The following is a 25,836-nucleotide window of genomic DNA, read 5'->3' on the forward strand; positions in this document are numbered from 1 at the left end:
TCCCACTTTCATTTTCTCATTCATTCCACTTCTCCATCTCTCTCAAGGCTTCTAGAGTGTTCTACATATTTCATCAACACCAATTCAAGGCAAATCAAAGATCAACTTCATCAAACCAAGGGAATTAAGTGCAAGAAGTTCACTCGAGTTCATTCAAGATAAGAAATCCCTTTGTGAGTGAAACTAGGGTTTTGCTCAAGTGAAGTATTTCCACTCATAGCTCATTCCCACACTATCAAAGGTACGTTTTATGATCATTCCATGTTGTTTAAAGTATTGACAGGTTGAAAGACTTGGATTATGAAAGGAAGTAGGAGATGGGTCATAAATGTGAGGATAGTGGTATTTTTGAGTAGTAGCTTGGAATGAGTCATGATTCTTGATATGTTGTGATTATAATTATGTTATAAATGATATTAAGAACATGGGATGAGCATTATATATGAGTGAATGTAATAGTGTACTATGACCATAATTATGGATGATTTGAAGTGAAATTGGAAAATGTGGATAATGTAGGTGAATGGAGATTATCGCTTATGGTATTGTGAATGTTATTATGGATGTTTGGGAGTTGATATATGATATGGAGGAAGTTGTAAAAACAAAGGAGATGCTACCCAATTTTCTCTAGCTTAGTTCGAGCATGCTTATGTTATCAATTATCTAATATTAGTACGAACTCTCTTGAAGGTAGAAACGAGAACATTGGAAGAAGAACGTTCAAGCGATAGAGTAGCTAAATGAAAAAGTATGTAAGGCTAGTCCCTTCTTTCTAAGGAATGACTCCCTGGCATGAATACTCCGATTTTTCCATGACTTTCTTACATTCCGGAAAATAATGAGTCTATGTTCATAAGGGGCTTCATATGAGATAAAGGCAAAAGATATGTTACGAGTATGATAATGACGATGATGAGTTTGAGTCTAGAGAATTATAAAGTCCATGACATGATGTTCCTACAAAACTAATGACCCTAACTACAATCCACTGATGTTGCTCATTGTGTTACACTCACCTTACAAGGCTAGTCCCTTCAAGGTGAGGTATGGTGAATATGATCACTCCATAATGTAATCGGGGGTTCTCGACCTTATGTCACCCCGATATAGTGATAGATTATCTAAAAGTTTTAATGCATGATTTATGACGAACATGTGATGATGATAGGTTATGATGAGTATATGATGATATGATTACACCGAGCCTACAGGGCCGGGCATGTCACCGCTAGGGCGGGCTGCATCCGCTTTCACCGTGCCTAGATGGCCGGGCATGTCACCGCTAAGGCAGGCTGCTTATGATTACACCGAGCCTAGATGGTCGGGCATGACACCACTAGTGGGCGGCGTATAATGGTTACCCGGACGCGGGTTAACGACGATGGTACATGTGCTATGTTGATATATGTGAGATGTATAAACGTATTTTATTCTAAAAGGTTAAGCAGGTTATATCTTCATCTCATATCTTATGATTTCTTTATTATGTTATTTTATTCATGCCTTACATACTCAATACAATGCTTGAACTGACGCCCTTTTTCTTTGGACGTTGTGTTCATATCCACAGGTAGACAGGGAGGTGATCTAGATTTGTAGGAGCTATCAGCAGACTTTGAGACCACTCCATTATTCTGGAGGTGCCATTGCTTTATTATTTTGCGTATATATGTTTTGGGCACGATGAAGTCCTGTCCCATCCATAGGTCTAGTACTCTAGTAGAGGCTCGTAGATACCCATGTGTGGGTAGTATGGTCTCATGATTTGTCACGACCGAACCCCGTAGGCCGTGACTAGCGTCCGAATCGGACACTCGTACGCACTAGATACTCAGAATTAGCATACTAACTCGCATAATTATACATAATCACATATAGCCTCAGATTATCACAAAATAGTCAACATATGTAACATAAGCCGGCTAGGGTTTGTCTGTAATGTACGAGAATCTCGAAATATGCACAAAGGCAAGCCGACTAGGCTGCCGTGGCTGGTGGACCGCCCAATACATATAACACACACACATAGCTGTACAGATATAGCCATACCCACAGACATGTCCACAGACCTCTAAACAGAGTAACGGAACCATATGGCGAGACAGGGCCCCGTCGTACCCCTGAATAAATATATACATATGCATCAGAAAAGTATATATACCAAAATATAGACTCCGGACGAAGGAGCACTCCCAGAAAGCTGAATAGGTGTCCTAGGCGGGTGGACCACCAAGCTGAGCGTCTATACCTGCGGGCATGAAACGCAGCCCCCGAAGAAAGGGGGGTCAGTACGGAATATGTCGAGTATGTAAAGCGAGAAATACGAGAATCATAATAACAAAATACGAAAAATAGATTTGATATGCAAAATGTCAAAATATTTAGTTAAAATATAAATCATGCATAGGCTCTTAGAACGATGGTCGCCGCTGTCGATGGCGCCATACCGAGCCACACATCACACCGGAGGATTTCATATCTCCGTAACCCGACATATCCCGTAACACACCATAACGCCATAGCACAGCATAACACACCAAGTATAAACGGAACCCGGCCCTCTGAGGAGGAGCTCGGCGAACCGTAACACAGCATCACACCGGAATATATCATAATGCGCACGAAATATAACCGGCCCGGGATCCGGTGAACGAGGTAATAACCATAAGCACGAGCGGAGTCGTGAGTAACCATATGCATAAAATCGTAATCGTAACTCATTAAATAAGTAAGAAATCCATATGCGGGAGTCAAAGTGAAAATGGTATTAAATTTTTCCCGAAGGTCATTAAGGATAAGCATAGAAAAGCCGCGGGCCCCACGGACGGGTGCAGACCCCATCCGAGCCCGGCTACAAGAGTTAGGGGAATGTTATGTCTTATGAAGTTACCTATTATGTTTCGGGGCGATCCGAGCTCATCTGCAAAAGTTACAAGCGTTTGAAGTTCGGAACCTTTTAGTAGCCAAATTCTTTATAGGACTTTTGAAATTCAATCTTTTGAAAACATAAGAACCTTAGTTTGGTTACATTAAAGAGTAAGTCTTTAAGAATGAATAAGGTACACATCTAAGCTCGGAATTACCCCGAGGCTCGGGTCATAGCCTAGTAGCACTAAGACATGCCAAAGAAGAGAAAGTGACGCCTTACATACCTCGTCCGCTGTCAAGCCAAGTCAAGCCTCAAGTCTCGGGCGCTCCAAGATCTACATAACGCCAATATACTAAACATTAATCATAAACATTTAGGCATTCAATTCCAAAAGAACATTAAATTCTACAGAAATTTCGGCAGCAAAGATTTCCCACCAAATACAACAACCCCGAGATTTCAACTCGGCCAATTTCAACAACAACCAAACCAACAACCAAACTACAACATCAATAATCAATTCACAATGCATTCCAACATTAATAGTTCTTTCTACATGACTTCAACAACATTCATAATATACTCATTTCAACTACTTACGTTCAATCTAATATCCGCGTTTATGCATTCGATTACTAATCCAAAACCTTCCACACAATATTCAAGAACGTCTTAAATAATTCACACAATTTTCCAAACAACCCAAACAATCCTCCAACTCACCCGAATTCTCCCCAAACCCGAGAACAACATGATCTACATTCTTTCCTTCCAAATTCATGAATTACACTAATAATCCGCACATTAACAATGCAATCCTCATAAATACAAAAATCACATAAAATTCGCATAAATTTCCAAATCATCCCATAACTAACATAACATTATTTTGAGTCATTAAACTTGCATTTTTCCTCATAAAATCCATAACGACGATAACGAAAATACTAACGACGATTTGTTCATTCACAACTACACAAAAGGGGACCATACGGCCAACACCATACCCACACACAAAGATGATTTTCATTCTTTTCTTCACTCTACAACAATCAAAACATGCTAATTAGGATTAATCCACTACTTTTAGAACAACACACACGTACGCGGCTATACCCCATATGCACGGCCCAACTTCAACTCAACTTCTATCATGAATTTATTCCTTTTTATCATACTACAACACATATAAACCATTCATAACACATAAAACAAGATTAGAACTCACCTTTCTTCTTCAACTTCTCAACTTGCCTAAAGTGGTGGATGAAGAAAACGAGCAATCTATCGCTTGAAACAACAACTCCACGTTACTAAGCACCCTTGAGTTAGCAAGTTTGCTTGAGGAAATTATTTTTTTGATGGATTAAAATTTGTCTTGAATTTCTAGGGGTATGGCCGAATGGCCCTTTCTCTTGCTCCTCCAATTTTTTCTTGATTGTTCTTGAATTTTCTGAGTGTTGTAGTGTAAATAAAGATGACTAAGTCATCTTTTATAAACCCAAATATTAACCATCCATGTGTCCTTGGCCCACCCCAAGGTGGCCGGCCACATGGTGCTTCTTTTTTTTTTTTTTTTTTTTTTTTGAATTTTCCAACTTTCCAAAAATAGCATACTTACTAAAAATGGAAGTTGACCCCAAATGTTCCCTTTACATTTTCATGCCACTAAAACCATCCACAACTCAAGCCTTTAAAATAAACGAAAGTCTCTCGGGATAGTCTTGTTCCTAACTTATCGTAATTCACTCATGTTGTCCCGTTGTTCAAAATACGGGATATAACATGATTTTTCTTCCTTTATTATTTGATAGCCGAAGGACTTATGTATCTAAAGGTAAATATGTTTGATAGTGAAAAGGGTTTCCTTTATGATTCGAAGCATGAGAATAATGAATGAACGCAAGATGAGTAGTAGAATAAGTGGTGCTCGGCGGTTAGCTCCGGGTACCCGTCATGGCCCCTAGCCGGGTCGTGACAATAAATCCCCATCTGACAACTGTAAAGAAATATTCCCATATTCTTTATCTGGTTTTCTAAGTCTAGAATCATGGTCAAAGCTTAAATTAAAGGTCTGAGGTGTTACACAAAGACTATAACATTGAATGAAAATGCATTAAAGGCTTACAATATGTGTATGAGATTCAAAGAACTTACACATGAAAGGATGCTAACGGGACGCAAAATGGCTGATGATGTCCGTTCATTTCAAGAGTTACGTCGCATAAGAAATATGTTATTATAAGTAGTAGGTATCTAGATTATTAATTAGAAGGATATTTTAGTAATTTAACTTTTAAGTTTGAGGTTTGTGCTTTCAATATAATTAGTTTGTGGACACGGTGCGGTGAACGCGTATCCCTGGCAGTTAATACATACTTCTAAAGCACAAAAAATTAAAATCTGTGTATGAGATTCAAAATAAATTGGAAAGGAAAAAACTCAAATTGATAATTGGTGTTCATATATGTCAAGCAATATCGTAGTTGAAATTGAAATGATTGGATAGAACAACAATTATATAGTTTTAACTAATGGTTGAAATTACATTTTGACTCTGACTCTCTCTATAGAGTCCGTTCAGTATAACAACAAATAAAAATAGCAACATCATAGTGAGTTTTCATGCAATTTATTCAGCATGAATACTATTATTTAACATAAGCCTTCACATAGGTATATATGTATTGTGAAAATAATCTGATATTTCTCACTCAATATTAAAACATCGGAAAATAGCACTCTGTAACGACTGTTTGGTCGTTACGGCTAGTTTGACCCTGTTGACATTTTCTCAAGCTATATCAGCGTATATTTGACCCGCGGGGACGGGTGGTATGATTTTCGAGGTCATTGGATGCAAAATTGGTTGGGTTTTGTGAAATTAGACTTAAAGTGAAAAACGTTTGACCCGAAGTTGACTTTTGGATAAACAGACCTTTATCGAAAATCGGTCAATTTGGAGAGGTCCAGATGGTCACTTAAAAGTTTTGTGTATATTTGGTTCGATTCCCAATGCACTCGGGTACATTTTGAGACTTGGGTTGAAAATTTAGTTTTGAGGTATGGGGGATAGACTCGATTAACGAGACCTTCGTTGGGAATTCTAAGGTCACGAGTGCATTCGTAGAGTGTTTTTATGTATATCTGCATATCTAGTTTGTGTGTATAGCGCCTCGGTTTTATAATCGATTTTCGGAATGAGTTTATGAAACTTGAATTATTTTCTTATAACGACCCATTTCGTCCTTACTTTGACTTCCAGGAAATTCACGACCTGGACCACCTTGAAACACCTTAGGTTCATTATGCTCTTAAAAAGCATGAACTTTATCTAACCAACCGTGCGAATTGTGTGTAAACATCGGAATTGGGCCACTGGGCCTAGATATACCGTTATAGTGACAGATTGCCCACCCCCCCCCAGCGATTGTACGACAATGACCATGTGCTCCGCCTAAGCGGAGATCCATATTAGTTAAAGGACCGCCTCAGCGGTTCTTCAGCCACTGAAGCGGTGTCGCTGTAGCGATGATTAGACCGCAAAAGCGGTTGACAAGCAGTTATATCCCTATTTAAAGCCCATTTATTGACTTGCCCTAACATTTTTTTCCCCCAAATCTGTAGCCGCCACTAAGAGAAAATTCCAGCCCTAGAGACTTAAATGTTGGGAAGGTAAACCCTTTAAATCCCTCATTTCATCTTCCTTTAATTCCCTTGTCCTTCTTGCACCATTTATGATTGTGGTAATGATTGACCTAGAATAATTAGTAACTCTAGGATGGCTTCCTCATTGCAAGAATTAGTATAATAACTAGTTCTAAGCCTAAATCCTTGCTATTTGTCAAATGGGTTAACTTGTTAGTTGCTAATAATGCCTTATATGAATTAGTGAGGTAAGTTTAACTTGGGTAAACCATATTTTCCATAAAAGAGGTGAACTAGCAATAATCAAGAATCTAGAATGATTATTTTAGAAAGGATGATTTTACCCCTATGACCTCGATTTCCTCAGTTGTTGCTTACTCGAATGTATCCATCGTTCTTAGACCTCTTGGATCACAAATTCCGTACAAATATGGAAGATGGAATCAAGTGGATGTTTGCGTGCGTGTTTGGTCCTGAGATAGGTTACGACTTCCCTTTTGTGGCAGATTCCGATTAGATACTCATATACGCGTGTTAGATGAAACGGAGAATGCATGTATAGGATTTCAGAGATTAGGATGGATACTTTAGATTGATAGCATGTAAGAAACAATGGTTATTATGTATTACTAGGATAGTTGTGGATTTATGATTACTCTATGGTGAGACTTCGATTATCAAAGCATATACTTAGATGATGTTGTTGGAAAATGCATGTAAAACTTCGGGTATGAAGTTGGGTTGGATATTGCCTTGGGTTGGGCCTTGTTATATGATTAGGGCTATCCACCTTGTTGTGTTGTGACTTATCTTGTTCTATTATTGTTGGCTCATTGCCGCTAGTAGATATTAGTGACTAGTGATATATCTTGATGATGATATTATAGCACCTTACTTCTTGTTGTTTTGAGACGAAGATTGTGATACTATTGTGGCTTATTGGGCAGTATTTTTCTTGATATTATTGGTGTGCCCATGTGTTGTACTGTTGAGATTGATCTGATTATTGACATTGAACTCATACATTGCACGCATTCTCATCCTTCATGATATACTGTTGATACATTGATGATATACAAGAAAACACTGTTATGAGCTGGGCTCAGTTGGATGAGAGTGTTATAAGGACCAATGTTCGATGTTTATCCCAAAATAGAGGCATGAGTGCTGGTAGCGATTGTCGAGGTCTTTGCCAGAATCGTGAGAAATGGTACGTGGACTTCGCGGGTCCCCCATGGGTTATACTGTCGAGATGTGATGTTCTATCATCGGAGTACATGTGTATCGGTGCATATGCATTGCATCCATATTTTATACATTATTGCATTGCATTGTACCTTTGGATTTCTGTGATATTCTTGTGATATAGTTATGATATACTGTTCGGATTGATTATATTGAGACTTGGCACAATTGGGTTTAGATGTTATAACATAGGTGATGACTTGTTTAGTATGATTGTGTTGCACTGATTTGTATTGACTACTCATGGGATTAGTACTATAACTGTAAGCTGTGGTTTGTTTTGGGAAAGTATGGTGTTAGATGATCTCAATATGATGGTGGATGATATGCTAGGTTTGGTAGGTAATGAGATTAGAATGATGTGAGAACTTTTCTTTAAACTTAGTGATAGTTGACTAGTGATACTTGAGAATAATTTTCTATTATATGTTAAATGAGCTAGAAGGTGAGTGGACTGTGGTTAAGTAGATGGATCTCTAAGGAAGAGTTAATGGAAATAAGAATCTTAGATTGTTTAGACGAGTGGTAGGTAATGTGTTCTGTTGACTTAGTTTTTCCTAACATGCTTATTCGTGCAGTCTATTACTGTTATGCATTTCTAACCATTGTCGGCCTATGATGCTTACTAGTACTACTATTGCCTTAATACTACTCTTGCTACATCCCTTTTGGGGTGTAGAGTTTCAGGATATTGATTGATTAGAGTTTTTTGGAAGATGCACAGTGCCTATTTTGAAGGCCACCATCATTCTCATTCCAAGATGGAGGTTGAGTCTTTAGATTTATTGTTGTATTCAGTGTTCAATCTTAGTCGGTCTTATACTAGTGCAGACCAGGTCATCGAAAAATGAGTCAGTATAATTATTAAATTGTTGCAGCACTTTCGCTACTTCGTTTAAATATATTGGTTTGACTTCTGCTTTTTGATTATAATATATATTGAATAATAATGAATCTCGTTCTTTAATTGTAAATGATTTTGTTTTCGGTTAAGGGTTCGCCTACCGAGGTGGGAATGGTAGGTGCCTGCGCGATCCTAAAATGGATCGTGACAAGTTGGTATCAGAGCGTAGGTTACTGATCTCACAGCCACAAGAGCAATGTCTAGTACTCGTGGAATGGAACGTAGACATCTGTGCCCATCCACCGGAGGCTATAGGACATTTAGGGAAAATTCCCTTCTTCCATTCTATTCGTGCTACTTCGGTCAAATTGGTATTTCGGTGGGGTCAGTTGGTATCTAGACAATTCCAATTGGTATTTAAGTGTGTAATTATGCTGTGTTGCTGATTATACCTAGTACGTGTAAAAGAACTACTCGGTTAATTTCTTTGTTGCAAAAGTGATTCGGCATTAAGTGCATGCCACTATTCAGTGATCAGTGCCACAACGGTTAGTTAGCCGCTGTAGCGCTACCGCTATAGCGGCAGTCCTTACCTCCTCCTTGAATGCTCTTGCACACCCTTGTTTCATCGAAGCCGGACCGCCTTAGCGGTCTGAAGCAGAAGCAGCAATCTTGAATCTGAGAACTGCAAGTTGTCCCCTATTTCATTATTTTCACCTGCTCAACAAATTTGGCAAAAACCAAAAACAAACCAACATATTTCACAACCAAGTTCGTTAATAACAAGCCCGACAAATTACAACCCAAAATATAGAAAAACAAGAAAGATTGTCCAAACATTCAACCAAAACAAAGCAAACTAAAATAGAAATTGTTCAAAAGTAAAAATGCCCTACAAGGGCAACCAAAAATATCTTCATAAAAGGGGGAGAACCTCTAAGCCATCATCTTGCTCATCGCATTATCATCATCACAGCTACCGCCATCATCACCCAGTGCACCCTCACCACCGACACCCCGAGGCAAACTCACGAAGGAGTACTGCTCCGAATCGTCGTCATCCTCCACTGGAATCGGCATAGTAGGGTACATTACAGTCCACATTCCCTTGATGCCTATCCAATCCTTGATGTGAAGCTTGTCATAGGACCTGTTCTTCGCTTTCTCTCTATCAAAGTCCGCGCGAAGGTCGCCGTGATTCTTGGCCAGAGTAGTGTACGCAGTCTGTAGGGTGGAAAGTGGCTCACCCCTCTTCTTCTGGGTAACAAAGTAACCTCTCATCTCTTTCTGAGTGGTGAAACCCACATTAGCTCTTAATAAACTAGACTCGTCAGAAGGCATGAACATCTTCTGAAACATCGAGATCATCTCATCAAAGCTCGAGTCCATAGCTCAAAGGGGCCCTAGATACGAGGGACTTCAGCCCCAGCCTCATGATCATCCCCATCCCCAGCCTTAGCATCGGCTCGCGCTCGACTCCCTCCTTCGCCTGCATCATCCACATTCCTTTTCTTCCTGTTGTTGACCGCGGTAGCATGACCCTTCATTCGTAGTGGATGAAACGGAGCATCAGAGCAGACTCAATCATCATCACCCTCCCTGGGAACCTTGGCCCTCCTGTAAAGGGAAGTGATCAGCAACGGGAACATCAAGCTCGCTATAACAACCTTTAAAAACTCCTTCAACTCCTCAATTATCTGCTAGCCCACATTCACTTGTATGTCAGCATGGACGCAGGCAATAATGAGAGCCCTAGGGAATGTCACATCATGGGTATTCCTAGAAAGATAAATCCGGCGGGAGATGATATTCAACCATCTCTTCGCCTCCGGAGTGAATTAATCGCTTTGGATCGCGACCTTGCCATGAACCCAAGGAACCAGCCGTATGTCATCCTCATGCACAAATTTGGAAGCCAACCACACCGAATTCTTCTCAGCTGCCATGACTACTAAGGGCTCCTCTGGATGATCATCTAGTCTATATACCCGGTTATTGTAACAACCCGTTTCGTCGTTATTGTGAAATTTCTATGGAAGACGACAATTATGGGACTTAACGATGTCTCCACCTATTCATATCTGGAAAATCCTTGACCAAACTAAGATCACCATACGCATAGTGTGAGCAATAAAAGCGTGGGCAAAAAGGTGAATTAGATCGCTGCAGCGGTCGCTTGGGCACCACAACGGTGACGTTGTGGCGGTATGTTACCGCTGTAGCGGTAAACAACTGTGACTTCGTGGCCAGCGGTACCATCGCAGCGGTAATCTAACCGCTGGGGCGGTTTCGCACAGTGAATTCCACCTATTTAAGTGACATTTCGGGAATTGACTTCATTTCTCAAAACCTAGAAAGTCCAGCCACCTTTGGAGTAATTTTGGAGCCAAAAATGATACTTCCTTGGGAAAGGTTATTCCCCTAACCTCTTCCATCCATTCTCTCAACATTGATTCTCATTGAAGATCCTTGTCTAGAGTCACAAATGGGAATCTCAAAGCTCTTAAGTTCCAAAATGATGAACCTTTGTCCTTCTTGATATAAAGTCCTTGGAATATTTTCCTTTGCTCATCATCCTAACATAATCCCCAACCTAATCCTTCCCTACCCCATTAAACCACTTAGGGGTCTCTATTTTAGATCTTGGGAATGGGTGTCTTGAAACAAGCCTAAAATGGTAAATTGACCAAACTAGTGATTTGGATATGGTCATGAATGTCCTAAATAAGGGTTTATTTACCAACTAGCATTGTGGTAGTGAACTTTTAGATAGGATAAAATTCCATATCTACCTTAGCAATTTCGAAGTCTTTGGAAAGGGCCCTAAAGGTGAATTCTACTCTTGGGCCTCATGGTTGTCTCCAAGCTTTTCATATGGATTACGCGGGGGTGATTAATTGAGGCATCGTTGGATGTTCACAGCACCTACTCGGCCATGAGGTAGGTTACGGCTTTCCTTTCGGTAGACTCCGGTTAGTTTTCCGTATTATTGTATAGTATAAATGGAGAATGCATGTATAGGAATTTGGTGATATGGGATGGAACCTTAGATGGTATTGTTATGTGTGACTTGTTTGTTTGGGCTCGTGGCCTGTAGACTCCTTAGGTATTGATGAGGTTTTGTTGATTATCGATGGATTTATGTAACTTAGGAGTAGCGGACGGAAATTAATTATGCCCTTCGAGGAAGTATTTCTAATAACTCTAAAAGCTAGTTGAGAATATAAATTATACCATGGTAGTGAACGATGTCCTAGTTAAATGGCAGAGAGTGACTTAAGAGCAGAGGGAGATTCTTATCCTAAGTAAAATACTGATTAGGGAAGTGGTAATGTCGTAAATTAAAATGATTGCCTTGATGTATGTTGAGCTAGCCACCCATTATGTGTGTTTATTATTCTAGTTGTGGATTTGACGCAACGAGTAGCGGTAGATATCTGAATCTATGTTACTGTCATGACGGATTTATTGTTGGCATACCATAGTTGGTATTGTGATATGATACATTGTTGGCGTACCCCCTCGTAGTACTTGGGATATTAAACTTGGCTGTTGATACTTGATGTATGCATGGCACGTATTCTCACACAATCATGATGCATGGCCGATACCCGGTGATGATCCGACATTATTGATTGAGTAAACTGATACCTGATAAACTCCTTACTTGAGTGATTGTAAAAGGCCAATGTCCGAAGATCCATTCTGAAATCGTTGATTGTATGAAACTGATATTGATAAACTCTTTTACTTGAGTGATTGTGACAAGACCGAAGTCCGAGGTTCAATTCTGAAATCTTTGAGATGTGCATTGCATACATTCCCTCATATTCATGATGCATGGCTGATAGCCAGTAATTATCCGGTATCGTTGGTTGACCAATTCTTTACTTGAGTGACTGTGAGAGGCCGATGATTGATGATCTATGTCGGCATCATTGTTGCATGGCCAATTTCGATGTTATCCCGAAATCGTTATTAGTGCAATGATTCCGCGGATCCCCCAGGGTGGTGCCGGTGAGACTCCCCCTGTGAGCAATTAGCCAGGGTCCTGTCTGTCTGTTGGGCAAAAATCCGGGATGGGTGGCACTTAGACTTCGCGAGTCACGCTAGGTTGTGCTACCGAGACATCGATATTTCCATATGGAGTACATGTGTAGACCCCATTGGCATGGCATGGCATCACATTCATACCATTATCACATTGCATTGCATTATGATTGGTCGAGATATATGAGATGATTATATTGTGATGATTTGATTGCAATGATTCGGCTGTGATGATCGTATTGTAATGGCTATAGCGTATGATTGGTTGTATCGGATATACTCAGACTTATCATAGGGGGTTTAGGGTAATATACATAGGCAATAATGAACATTGGGACTCGATTCTTGTGACTTACACTATTGACTTGTGCCTGTTAAATTAGTCTAAGACTTGTAGTGTACTTTGTTAAGTAAGGTGGATGTAAAGATGTTGAGAATTTGTATAGGTGTTTGGGCCAACTTATAATTCATTGAAGATTAGTTGTGACTTAAGTTGTATTGAAGTTGTGATCTACTGCTTGGGATATGTGACTTGATTTAGTGATTATCATCATTATTCGTGAATTCTCTACCGATATGTACTACTAACAGTTGTCATGCCTATGATACTTACTCAGTACGTGTGGTTGTACTGATATTGCACTCGCTACACCCTTTTGGGTGTAGATTTTTTTAGGTGATTGATCGAAGTATATGCGGAAGTTATGCGTGCTTGTCTGGAAGGCCTCCTCCCATTTCATTCCAGGACTGGAGGTTAAGTCTTAGAATATAGTGTCATTTTGAAATTTACTTAGTTGCTCATGTATTAGTCTAGACCAAGTCATGAAAAAATTGTATCGAGTCTGTAAATATGTATTGTCAAATTATGCAACATTCGAGTTGGTATTTAGAAATGAAATTCCACTGTTTGTCTTAATTCCACTGTTTTTCTTAATTTCCAAATGCTTTTGAAAGAAATGTTACGTGATTGAAGCGTTGTATAAATGAGAGGGTTCGCCTACCAAGGTGGGAAGGTAGGTGCCCGCACGAGCCTAAGTTGGGTCATGACAAGTTGGTATCAGAGCCTAGGTTACCGGTCGACTAGGTACAAGAGTAATGTCCAGTAGAGTCTCGTGCAATGGTACGTAGACGTCCGTACCCGACCACGGGTGACTATAGAGCATCTAGGAAATTCTTTCTTTCAAATCATGCTACTCCAATCAAATTGGTATCTCGGTGAACCCAATTGGTATCTTGATGATTCCAATTGGTATCTACGTACAAAAAGTAAGTTATATTTTGGAGTTAGATATAGTTGTGTTGTAAGAGGTGAGCTAGATTTCGAGTGCAAGAGAAATTGGACATACCACTGCCAGGTAGACCGCCCCAGCGGCCAGCGCACCGCTGCGGCGGCGCCGCCCTAGTGGTAACACAACCGCTGAAGCGGTGACCAATCTCCCAAAAAGGACCGCTCCTGCGGGTCCATTGCTGTCAAGGCGGTACCGCCACAACGGTATGAGAGACCGCCGAAGCGGTATTGCTGAACCAGAAACCTGCATTTTTTCCTTCCCGTTTCCCAGCTCACTTACCTATTTCACTTTCGACAGACCAAAGAGAAACAGTAGTATGACCAACAAATAAGTTGTATAAAAGAAATAAGCCCGACAAGGGCAAGAAACAACCAAGTCACTACCACGAAACCAGCTACCAATACAAAAAGCAAGGAAACTAAATAGTTCAATATCCAAACAACTATCCAGACAATGGCAATATCCAAACAACTATCCAGACAATGGCCATAAACCAGGCCAACCAAAAATAAAACTATCGAAAAATAAAGAAGCAGACCAACAAAAGATTGTCCAAAAATAAAGGCCCTACAAGGGCAACCAAACATAAAAAGAGGAGGGAAGGGGAATCTCTAGGCCATCCGCATGCTGGTCGCACCATCACCATCCAAGTCGTCACCACCAGCATCACCTAACCTGCCCTGATCGCCCTCCTCACGGGAATCACTCTCGAAGGAGTACTACTCGGAATCATCATCATCCTCCACCGGCAGCGGCACGCTGTGGTACATTTTACCTCACATTCCGCTATTGACCCTCCAAGACTTAATGCGAAGCCTGTCACGCGACCTGTTCTTCATCTTCTCTTGATCAAAGTTCACGCGAAGCTCCCTATAGTTCTTAGCTAGGGTAGTGTAGGCAGTCTGGAGGCTAGTAAAGGACTCACCCATCTGCGCCTGAGTATCAAAATACCTCTTCATCTCCTGTTGGGTGGGGTAACTAACAGCCGGACCCGATGAACTGGAACCACCAGAAGGCATGGGCATCGCCCGGAGCAAGGCCTCTAATGCGTTAAAGCGTGTATCTATGTGCTTAAAAGGGCCCTGGGCATGAGGGGCCCCCGCCTCAGCATCACCTCCCTCACCAGCGTCAGCTCCAGCTCTGCTTCCCCCTTCGCCCGCATCACCCTGCTTTCCCCTCTTCCGACTAACAATCACGGATTCATGACCCTTCGCCTTCAGCGGATGGTAAGGAGGTTCAGGCTGGACCCAATCGTCATCATCCTCCTCTGAAACCTTAGCCTTCTAGCACAAAAAGGTGATCAAAGAAGGGAATATTAAGCTTCTTCCACCAACCTCCACGAACTCCTTTCACTCCACAATGACTTGCGCCCCCATATTTATAGGAATGTCAGCAAGAACGCAAGCAATAACAAGGGCACGGGCATAGCAGACATCATGGGTGTTGGAGGAAGGGCGTACCCGATGGCAAACAATCTGTAACCATCTCCTAGCCTCAACAGTAAAGCGATCACTGTATATCGCTCCCCCACCATGAGCCCAGGAAACCTTTAGTATTTCACTGGCCTTCACCAACTAGGTAGCCAACCACATCAGATCCTTCTCCACTGCCTTCTCCTGATAAAGATCCTCGAGATGATCATCTAGCCTGTAAATCTGGTTGGTAGCCCTGGCTCCCACTTTACGGGAGTGCCCCTTATAACGATCACCGAGCTAGGAACATCCCAGTCAACTGAAGGTAGCACGGCATAGAACTCCCTGACCCAGGACTCATTTCAATCCCTTGGGTTTCGGACCAAGCGAGTCCACTTGGTCTCCACCAAACTGTGTCAGAAATCTAGAGCCTGTTTTTCCACATTTTTCATGTCAAAGCCTCGCTCCAATAATAAGGGAGTGGACCTCTATTCCAAATGTAGCCGCTTACTTTGTCGAGTAGGGAGATTTTCATAAATGGGCACTTCGTTTTGGGGCGCCGCCCCTTGGATTTGAGGTACTTATTCCCCATGTTCAGCCATTTGTGCCTGCAAGAATATTCAAAAATATGTCAGTTCTCGAGACTTATCAATTGCGTGACAATTTGATAAGAGCCAAAGTGAAAAATTGAGTAAACGAGTGCCTGGCCGCAAACTGCACAGATGCAGAATCTGCGATGACCGCCACATCGGCCTGAAGACTGCCATGGTGGTACCGCTCTGGCGGAAAGGAGACCGCCACAGCGGTCAGTAAGGTTTGGGGTGAACCGCCACAATGGCCAATTAGGCGCCACGCCAGTGCTGCTATAGCTACAAGTGTACCGCTACAGCGGTATCACCTTACCCGAACATTGAACAAAAATTCCCAAAATTCAAGTTCCACTTTTTGGATTAAAAACGTGTTTTGAAGCACGGATCGGGCAGAAAACCAATATGCATGAAGTTTAAAATCCATTTGGGTGCCATTCTAACAACAAACCAGCCCAAAACCCTTGATAGAACCCAAAACATATTTCAAGAATTTTTCTTTATTATGCTCAAGTGTTGCATCTCAAATATGTGATATAATCTCGCTAAGTGCGAAAGCGAGACTATCCTAACGATTAACTAGTTCAGATTACTCAAAAAATTCGTCCAAATTTTATGGTCACCTAGAGATCAGAAAACCCTACTTGTATTACCAAAAATCTAACCCTTAAGTTATTGTTTAGAATGCAGTGTTGATGGATTGACTATAGAGAAAAGGGGGAGTACAAAATTTACCCGATTCGTAGTGCAATGGTAGAGAGAGATGGATTCCTTGTGTTGGCTTTTCTTTTCTCTCTTTCTTCTCTTCTTGTGGGTACGAAAAAGTGAGTGATTAGGGAGGCTAAATTGTGTTAAGTAGGGAGAGGGGATGGTTGGTAGAGCTGTAGTGTGATTAGGAGTAGAGTGAGGGTAGGATTTTTGAGGAATAGGGAGAGGTTTTCGAAGTAGCAGGGGGAGTTAATGAAAAGAAGAAGGGACTGAGGTCCCTAAAAATTTTGCAGGCGGCCGCTGTTGCGGTGACGGGGCCGCTGCAGCGACTACGCCTAGGCGGAATAGGGACAGCTATAGCAGTGCCCTTGATATCTTGAGGTACCACTTTGGCAGCCAGTCTGGCGCTGTAGCGGTACCGCCCTGGAGGTCATATGGCCGCTAAGCCAGCGCGACTTCCACCCGTGAAAATTTTGAAACTTTGGAGGTGTACTTAAGTGTTACGCTCTGTAGTGGAACTCTTACAAGTCACCCTAGCATTCAAATTCCCTTGCCATAACAACCCGGGGATTTCAGAAAGATTAAGCTGGAGATGTTTCTAACAGATTTTACTCATATTAACAACTAGGATTGCACATCAAGCTAGCATACAGTAAGGGCGTATAAATCTATGCCCAGATCACACACAGATTGAAATAAAGATGGTGGGAAATGAAATAGATACCAATCAGCATAAACACACAGCTATGAAGATAAAGAATTGGTTAACATGCTTTTCCCACACAAACTAATTTCATGCTACATTTCATGTGATCATAAAACAGAACTTAAACCTAACCAAGAGAATAGTGATAGAACCTTATTTTAAAAAAAATAAGAGAAGGGGAATTACCTTTTTGACGAGCAGCGACGGTGGCGACGAGAGTTGAATCGATCACTTTTTCACGCGAACCAACTGTAATGACCTGTTTCATCGTTACTGTGAATTATTCATAATGCTGACACCTTGAGACACACTTGAACCCTCTTGTATTTTGGGGAACTGTTAACTTGATCGGGAAATCATACGAGTTGCGTGTGAAGAATTGGATCCAGGTCATCTGGGCCAAGTTGGTCCGCTGCAGTGCCTTCCAGGCTGCCCTAAAGGTGGCACAGTAGCGGTTGGGCAACCGCAAGAGCGGTATAAAAAATTCCTCAAGGACCGCCCCAGCGCTACCTTGGGCGCAGAAGCGGTACTGCTGGAGGGTTCACTCGACCGCCCCAGCAGTTATGAGCAGTGATTCCACCTATTTAAGTGACATTTCAAGACTTGGCCTCATTTTTCATAACCCTAGATATTCAAGCCGCCCCTGCTGCTTTATGGAACCACAAACTTGATTTTGTTGGGAAAGAAAATCCCTCTAACTCCTCTCATTGAATTCTTCCTTTTTATAATTTTTATTAAGAGCCTCTCATCTAGGAAAACACAAATAGGTATCTCAATCTCTTAAGATTCAAAAAAGATGACTTCTTTGTTCTCTTAATATGAAATCTTTGGGTTATTTCCCCCTTATTCACCACCTTAAACATGGTTACTAACCTAATTTCTTATTTTCCCCCATTGACGTACAAATGGGTTTCTACTATGAATCTTAGAAATGGGTTTCTAAAGGATAGATAAAAATGGTAACTTGGCCTAGCTAGTAACTTAGAATATTGTCATGAGTTATGAATAGAGCTTGATTGAGCATCTACCATTATGGTAGTGGACCTAGTGATAGAATAAATTCCCATATCCACCTTATCAATTCGAAGTCTTTTATGAGAATGCTAATGGTAAATTCTATTCTTGGACCTCATGGGTGTCTCCAAGTTCTTTCATGTGGATTACGGTATGCTAATCGAGTTGAAGCATCAACGGATGTTCGTGGCACCCACTCAGCCGTGAGGTAGGTTATGGCTTTCCTTTCGGTAGACTCCGGTTAGTTTCATATATTCATATATTAGAAGGAACGGAAAATATATGCGTAAGAATTGGAGATTTGGGATGGAATCTTAGGATGGTATTATTGTGTGAATTGTATGTTCGGGCTTGTAGCCTGTAGACTCCTTAGGATATTTTGTATGGTTTCTCCAATATCGGTGGTTTTTATGTGACTTGGAAGTAATGGATGTCACTTAATTATCTGTGTCTCATGAGGGGAAATTTCATAATATTTGATTAATTGTGTTATATCATTAATTGTGAACCTAGTTGATAAATAGAAGGATAAAAAGTAACAAAGATTGTGACTAGGTTTCTGGACTAAGTGGTGAGAAATAATTGTGAGTAGGAGGTGAAAGTATTTGTTTAAAGGTGCTAGGTTGAGTTAGGGGAATTTGTACAACGTGTATCTACTTGTTTAACCTATTGTGTGTTTTGGGCTAGCCGCCCCGTTATATTGCGATTGATTATTCAGTTGTATTGGCTTGATGCCATGGGTTGTTAATGGATAGTGGATTCTGTTTTATCATCTTGATCATGATATTGTTGGCTTACCCACGACGGTACTTGTGATGCGATTACATTGTTGACATACCCACTGTTGGTATTTGTGATTTGGATATATTGTCGGCGTACCCATAGTTGGTACTTGTGATATTGAGCATGATCATTTATGTCATTCATGCATTTCACGCACTCGTATTTTCGTGATACACTGTTGAGATATTGATAATAATTGATGAAACACTTGATGAGCTGGACTCAGTTTTACTTGAGTGACGTGAGAGTCCGATGTCCGATGTTCATCCCAGAATCGTTGATTGAGTGAAATTGATATTTGAGAAAACTCTTTTACTTGAGTGATGTGAGAGTCCAATGTCTGATGTTCATCCCGAAATCATTAATTGCATGGCCGATATCCGATGTTGGTTCCGGAATCATTGATAGTGCATGGACTCTGCAGGTCCCCCAGGGTGGTGCCAGTGAGAACCCCCTGTAGGCAAAGATCCGTCCGTCTGTCTGTTGGGCAAAGATCCGACACGGGCGGCACTTAGACTTCAAGAGGCACGCTCGGCTGTGCTATCGAGACGCCGATATTTCTGGAGTACATGTGTACATCGTATTTGCATGGTATTGCATTGCACCATGGTTTGTGATTGAGATGCTTGGTGTTGCACTTACGATGTTAGATTCGGACTTGATGTATTTAGACTTGGCATGTTTAGGGACTAGACACTTTATTTAGGCGATGACGCGTATCTGGATCCGATTACATTTGATTTATACTTGTTGATTGGTACCTGTTGAATCATTCCAGAGAACCCTTCATAAAATCAGTTATTTGATTGGTTTCTAAGTGAGGTAGGATAAAAGTTGTTATAACAATGATTTGGCTCCTAGACTAAAAAGAACGAACTAATGATTCATGTGCTGGGAATCGCACTGGTGCCCTCTAACTTGTAGTTACTAGAGAGTAGCTGTGGTTTAAGAATATTGATGTTATGATGTGCGGTAGATAAAAGTATGACTTGGTTTAGTGATTATCATGGTTGTTTGTGAATTCTTCTACTAAAATGTGTTACTGACCATTGTCAGCCTATGGCACTTACTCAGTACGCGTGGATTGTACTGATATTGCACTTGCTATACCCTTTTTGGGTGTAGATTGTTTCAAGTGGTTGACTGTGATATGAAGCAGAAATGTGCGGTGCCTATATGGAAGGCTTCCTCCTACTTCATTCCGGGACAGAGGTTGAATCTTAGAATGTAGTAGTAATCTAAAGTCATTAGTCGCTCTCGTACTAGTCTAGACCAGGTCATGGGAAGTTGGATCAAGTCTGTAATCATTTATTTGTTTTAATCTCTTAACTATTTGAGTTTATTGAAAATATTATGATGTTCCGCTGCTAATTCCAAGTACCTCTTGGTTGAATGATTCGTCCTTGTCAATTGATGTGTTAATTGAATAAAGGGTTTGCCTACCGAGGTGGGAAAGGTAAGTGCCCGCACGACCTCGAAGTGGGTCGTGACAAGTTGGTATCAGAGCCTAGGTTACCGATCTCACGAGTATAAGAGCAATGTCTAGTAGAGTCTCGTGGAATGGTATGTCACGACCCAACCCCGTAGGCCGCGACTAGTGCCCGAGCTGGGCACTCGTACACACCCAATAACCAGAATCAGCATACAAGTACTTATACATATACAAAGATCATACGTAGTCTCAGATTGTCGCATATACAAATCTATATATCACATAAGCCAACAAGGCTATCATAAAACATAACGTCCCAAAATATATACAAACGCAAGCCGACAAGGCTGCCACGGGGAATGGGACCGTCCAAAACATAAAACATACGAACACATCTGAACAATAATATCCACAACCCACATATATGTCTACAGACCTCTAAGAGTAACAACAGAATCATATGACGGGACAGGGCCCCGCTGTACCCCTGAATAGACATATGCATATACAACGAAAGAGTCTGTACCAAAATATAGGCTCCGGAACAAAGGAGCACTCCAAGATAGCAGAGTAGGTGTCCTAAGCCCGGCGGATCACCAAAGTGGGCGTACCGTACTGCGGCATGAAACGCGACCCCGAAGAAAGGGGGTCGATGAATATGTACTGAGTATGCAAAGCATGAAATACAATAAACAGGATTATAATCGGAATAAGAAGTACAGAAAATAAGTACAAAATCCAGAATACCAAAACATTTACTTTTAACACAAATCATGCATGGGGCTCAGGGAATCACATGACGGGACAGGGCCCCGCCATACCCATGAATAGTCATATACATATGCATCGGAAGAGTCTGTACCCAAACATAGGCTCCGGAACAAGGGAGCGCTCCAAGTCACCGAACGGGAATCCTAAGTCGGTGGATCGTCCAAATAAGTATTTGTGCACACGCGCGCATGAAACGCAACCCCCGAAGAAAGGGGGTCAGTACGGAATATGTACTGAGTATGCAAAGAAGGAAAAACAGTAAATAGGATCATAATCAGAACAAGAGATACAGAAAGTAAATGCAATATCCAAAATACCAAAATGCTTACTCATTAAAACACAAATCATGCGTATGGGGCTCTTAGAATATGGTCGCCGCCCGTCGTTGGCGCCATAACACGGATAACACCGAAGGTTTCATATCTCCGAATCCCCGTCACACATCATAACATCATATCACAGCATAACGCCAAATATACACGGTACCCGGCCCTCTAGCGAGGGGCTCGGCGAACTGGACACATCATACTCCGGAATATAACATAGTGCGCATGATAACATAACCAGCCCGGGACTCGATGAAAGATATAACAACCATATGCACGAGCAGAGTCGTGGGAGACTATATGCAGTTTAAAACATTTTCGAAAACTCCATAAAATAGTCAAATCAAGTTTTCCCCGAACGTCACTCGGGAACATAGCAAATAGAACTTTAAAAATCTTAGATACGTATCAAAATCATATGAAGTAGCTTATGGAAGTTAAGAACATAATCGTCGTTACAGACTCGATAGGTAAGTAAGTAATCGACGCTCAAGGGTTAACACGATAGTCATGCTAAGCTCTTTCAAAAGTCACTAGAACTATGCAAAGGAAAGTCGCGGGACCCACGGACGAGCGTCAACCCAATCCGGGCCCGCCTATGGAAGATATAGTCATTATACGCTACAAAGCCTTCTACGACAATATCGAGGCGATCCGGTTCTGTCTACGAAAGTTACGACCCTTTTTCGGCATAGAGCCATTTAGGAACAAAACTTTTTGTGCAACATTTGAAAACCAATTATTCCAAAGACATAAGGATCATTATTCAATTATATTACGAATGCCAACGTTACAAAGGTAAATAAGAATCGTAGACATACTCGAATCGCAAGAATAGAGTTATGCCGAGGCTCGTAGCACAGCCTACTTATAACTAAGACATGCCAAAAGAAAGAAGGGTTAAGCTTTACATGCCTTGTCCGCTTCTTAAGCTAATCCAAACTCAAGTCCCGGCTTCTCAAATCTACAACAATGTCATTAGATATCAAACATTAGCCATAGGCACTTAGGAATCCGATTCTAAGCTATCACTTGATCTACAAAAATTTGGGCAGCATTTCCCCTGTAAACTCAACAACCCCGAGAATTCAACTCGGCTAAATCTTCAACAACAATACCAACAACAATATTTAACAACATCAATAATCAATTCAAAATGCATTCTAACGTCAACAACTCTTTTCTACATAATTCGAAGACATTCCATTTACATTCGAATTAACCACATACAATCAAGCCGACCACCAATGCACATACATTCAAATACTAATCCGAGACCATTCAAACAAGATCCAAGAATACTTCAAACAATCCACAAAATGTTCAAACGGCCCAACCAATATACTACATAGCCCGAAGTCTTCCAATTCCAATAGGAACAACACCAACACATTTCTTTCTTCCAAATTCATAAACTACATCGATAATCCGCATGTTAACAACCTTATTCTCATAAATTCAAGAAACTATAATAAAATCACACTAACTTCTACAACAACCTACAAACGATTATAATTTCAATTTAAATCATTAAACCATCATTCTCATCATAAAATTCATGCAACAACAACCCAAAAATATTAAATAAGAATTAGCTCATCACTCTAACACCACCAACACCTACACGGCCCAACTTCAATACACCATCTTTCATGAATTTCATTCATTTCCACACACCCCAACACACATAACCCATTCATAACATATGAAAAGAGGATTAAAACTCACCTTCTTCACTTAGTTCTTCAACATGGCTTGGGTTGAGAATTCCAAGAAGGAATGGTTTGCTTGCTCTAACAATTACTCCATGTTGTTTAGGACCTTAGTTGAAAACCTAGAAGAAATAATTTTTTTGATGAAGATTTTTTATCTTCATTTTTCTCCTCCTTGGCCGAATGGCCCTTCTCATTTTTCCTCCAAGTTTCTTGAAATTTCTAGGAGATGAAAAATGATGAAGATGACTTAATTTGTCATCTTTTATGTCCATATAAAATTTACACATGTGGTCCTATGGCCCACACCTCTTGGCCGGACACCTAGACCCCCTCAAGAATCATTTTATTCACTTCTAGCCCTTACAATTGTAAAGTAATCACATGCACCCTTCATAGCTTAAACTAGTCAAATTTGGCCAACCAAGGGTGGGACCCACACTACCTCCCACGGCCCACATGGCCATTTCATGAAAAATTAATAACTTTTCATAATTCACTTTTAACCTCAAATTTTCCTTAATATTCCATACCAACAAAATCATAAACAACTTATGCCTTAAAATAAAATCGGATATCACAAGTCTCAACCTCGTATCCCGGAATAGCCTTGTCCTTAACTTTTCATGGTTAGCTCGGAATGTCCCATCGTACAAAATACGGGATATAACAGAAATATACGATAAAGTGGAGCCTTGATCTATCAATGCATATACATCTCGAGAGAAGATCAATAATATACATGTAACCACATTAGGTGATGCCTCCTGATCCTGTCGGCTAGCCAAGGCGTATATGCGGTTCGAAGGACCGCTAGAACTGGAAGCTCCGCCACTGCCCCTACCGCGACTCGGGCCGGTGCCGCATACCCCCGCCCCACCGGCACATAGCTACGAAGGGATGATGGACCGACGAAGAATCGACCCCGAGGGTCGAGCCGCACCACTGGACTACCCCCAAGCGAATAATCTCTCATAAGATGGCCCTGACGGCTACAAGAAAAACAAGTACCTGTAGCACGATAACACTCTCCAGGGTGATGTCTCCCACAATGAGAACACCGAGGTATGGGTGGCCTCGATCGGCCCAACCTCTATCCACCGCGAACCGGAACCCTTCGAAACTCGACCCCGACCACCGAATACTGTAATGTACGGTCTCCTACCCGTAAACCGTGGGGGTGTACTCCATGTCGGGCCGAGAAGGATGTCTCGCTATGTTGCTCGGCGAGGGGGCCGCCCGCCTCGAGACTCCCCGCAAATAACCGCGGATCTAGCCTCGGGGTGGCTCCTCGCGTCATAATCTCCTCGGGCCGACGCCCTCTCTATGTCGATCCTCCATACTCGGGCATGCGCCCGTACCCATGCAATATCCATACGGCCGAGAAGCCATCACCATACAACTATCAACCAATGGCCGATCCAACCCTATCGCATATCGATGCATCCTATCGGTCATATCAGCTACAATAGTGGGTGCATATCTGGCCAATGAATCAAACTCGAGACTATACTCTCGGACGCTCCTGCCCCTCTATCTCAACTGTAGAAATCTGTCAACCCTAGCTCGCCGCATCTATGGAGGCAGAAAGTGGCCAAGAAAGGCCTCTGTAAACTCATCCCACACTGCTGGGGGAGCACCCTCGCCCCTAGACAACTCCCAGGACTTATACTAATTAGCGCCACATCCCGCAACCGATATGAAGCCAACTCGACGTACTCGCTCTCGAAGCCTTAACGAGCCGCAACGTACGCCGCATCCGTTGAAAAACTCGGGGATCCTCGAACTTCGACCGAGAGAAAACTACGCGAGGATTACAAGTCAGGAAATCACGAGCCCTCAAACTATCATGTCCGTCCGCGTGATCACCTCCTAATCCGTGCTGCGTGAACACCCCCGCCACAATGGTCAACAACCGGACCGCATGCGCATGGCCCTATCCTCGCCCCGGCCGAGAGGGCGCGGAGGCTCGCACCGGAACTCCGTGAGGTGCGCGAGTCGCCCGATCTGCGGCGTGCGCCGCCCTATGCTCCTCTAATGGTAACGGCAGCGTAGAGCTCGCTGACCGGAGCACAATCTCAGGCTCAAGCTGGGCACGGGCCCTAGTAACTCTCCGGGCCTGGCTAGTCTCTCCAGCTGCAGCTGACTTGCCCTTCTGGGGAGGGATCATCCTGATAACAATTCGTCAGGGAGGGATCATCCTGATAATACAGATCTATCGCACGATCTAGGATCAGAAGGAAAGATAACATCCTAAATGTCCTGTAGCCTCCTGTTTATAGATGTGGTGCACAACACACCGATAAACAAGACTCTACTAGACAAGGTACGTAGACACTCCGAGGACGAACCGCTGCGATACCACTTGCCACGACCCAACCCCGTAGGCGCGACTAGTGCCCGAGTCGGGCACTCGTACACACCCAATAACGAATCG

The sequence above is a fragment of the Lycium ferocissimum genome, chromosome 4 (genome assembly GCF_029784015.1).
Source record: "Lycium ferocissimum isolate CSIRO_LF1 chromosome 4, AGI_CSIRO_Lferr_CH_V1, whole genome shotgun sequence".
Classification (NCBI taxonomy): Eukaryota; Viridiplantae; Streptophyta; class Magnoliopsida; order Solanales; family Solanaceae; genus Lycium; species Lycium ferocissimum.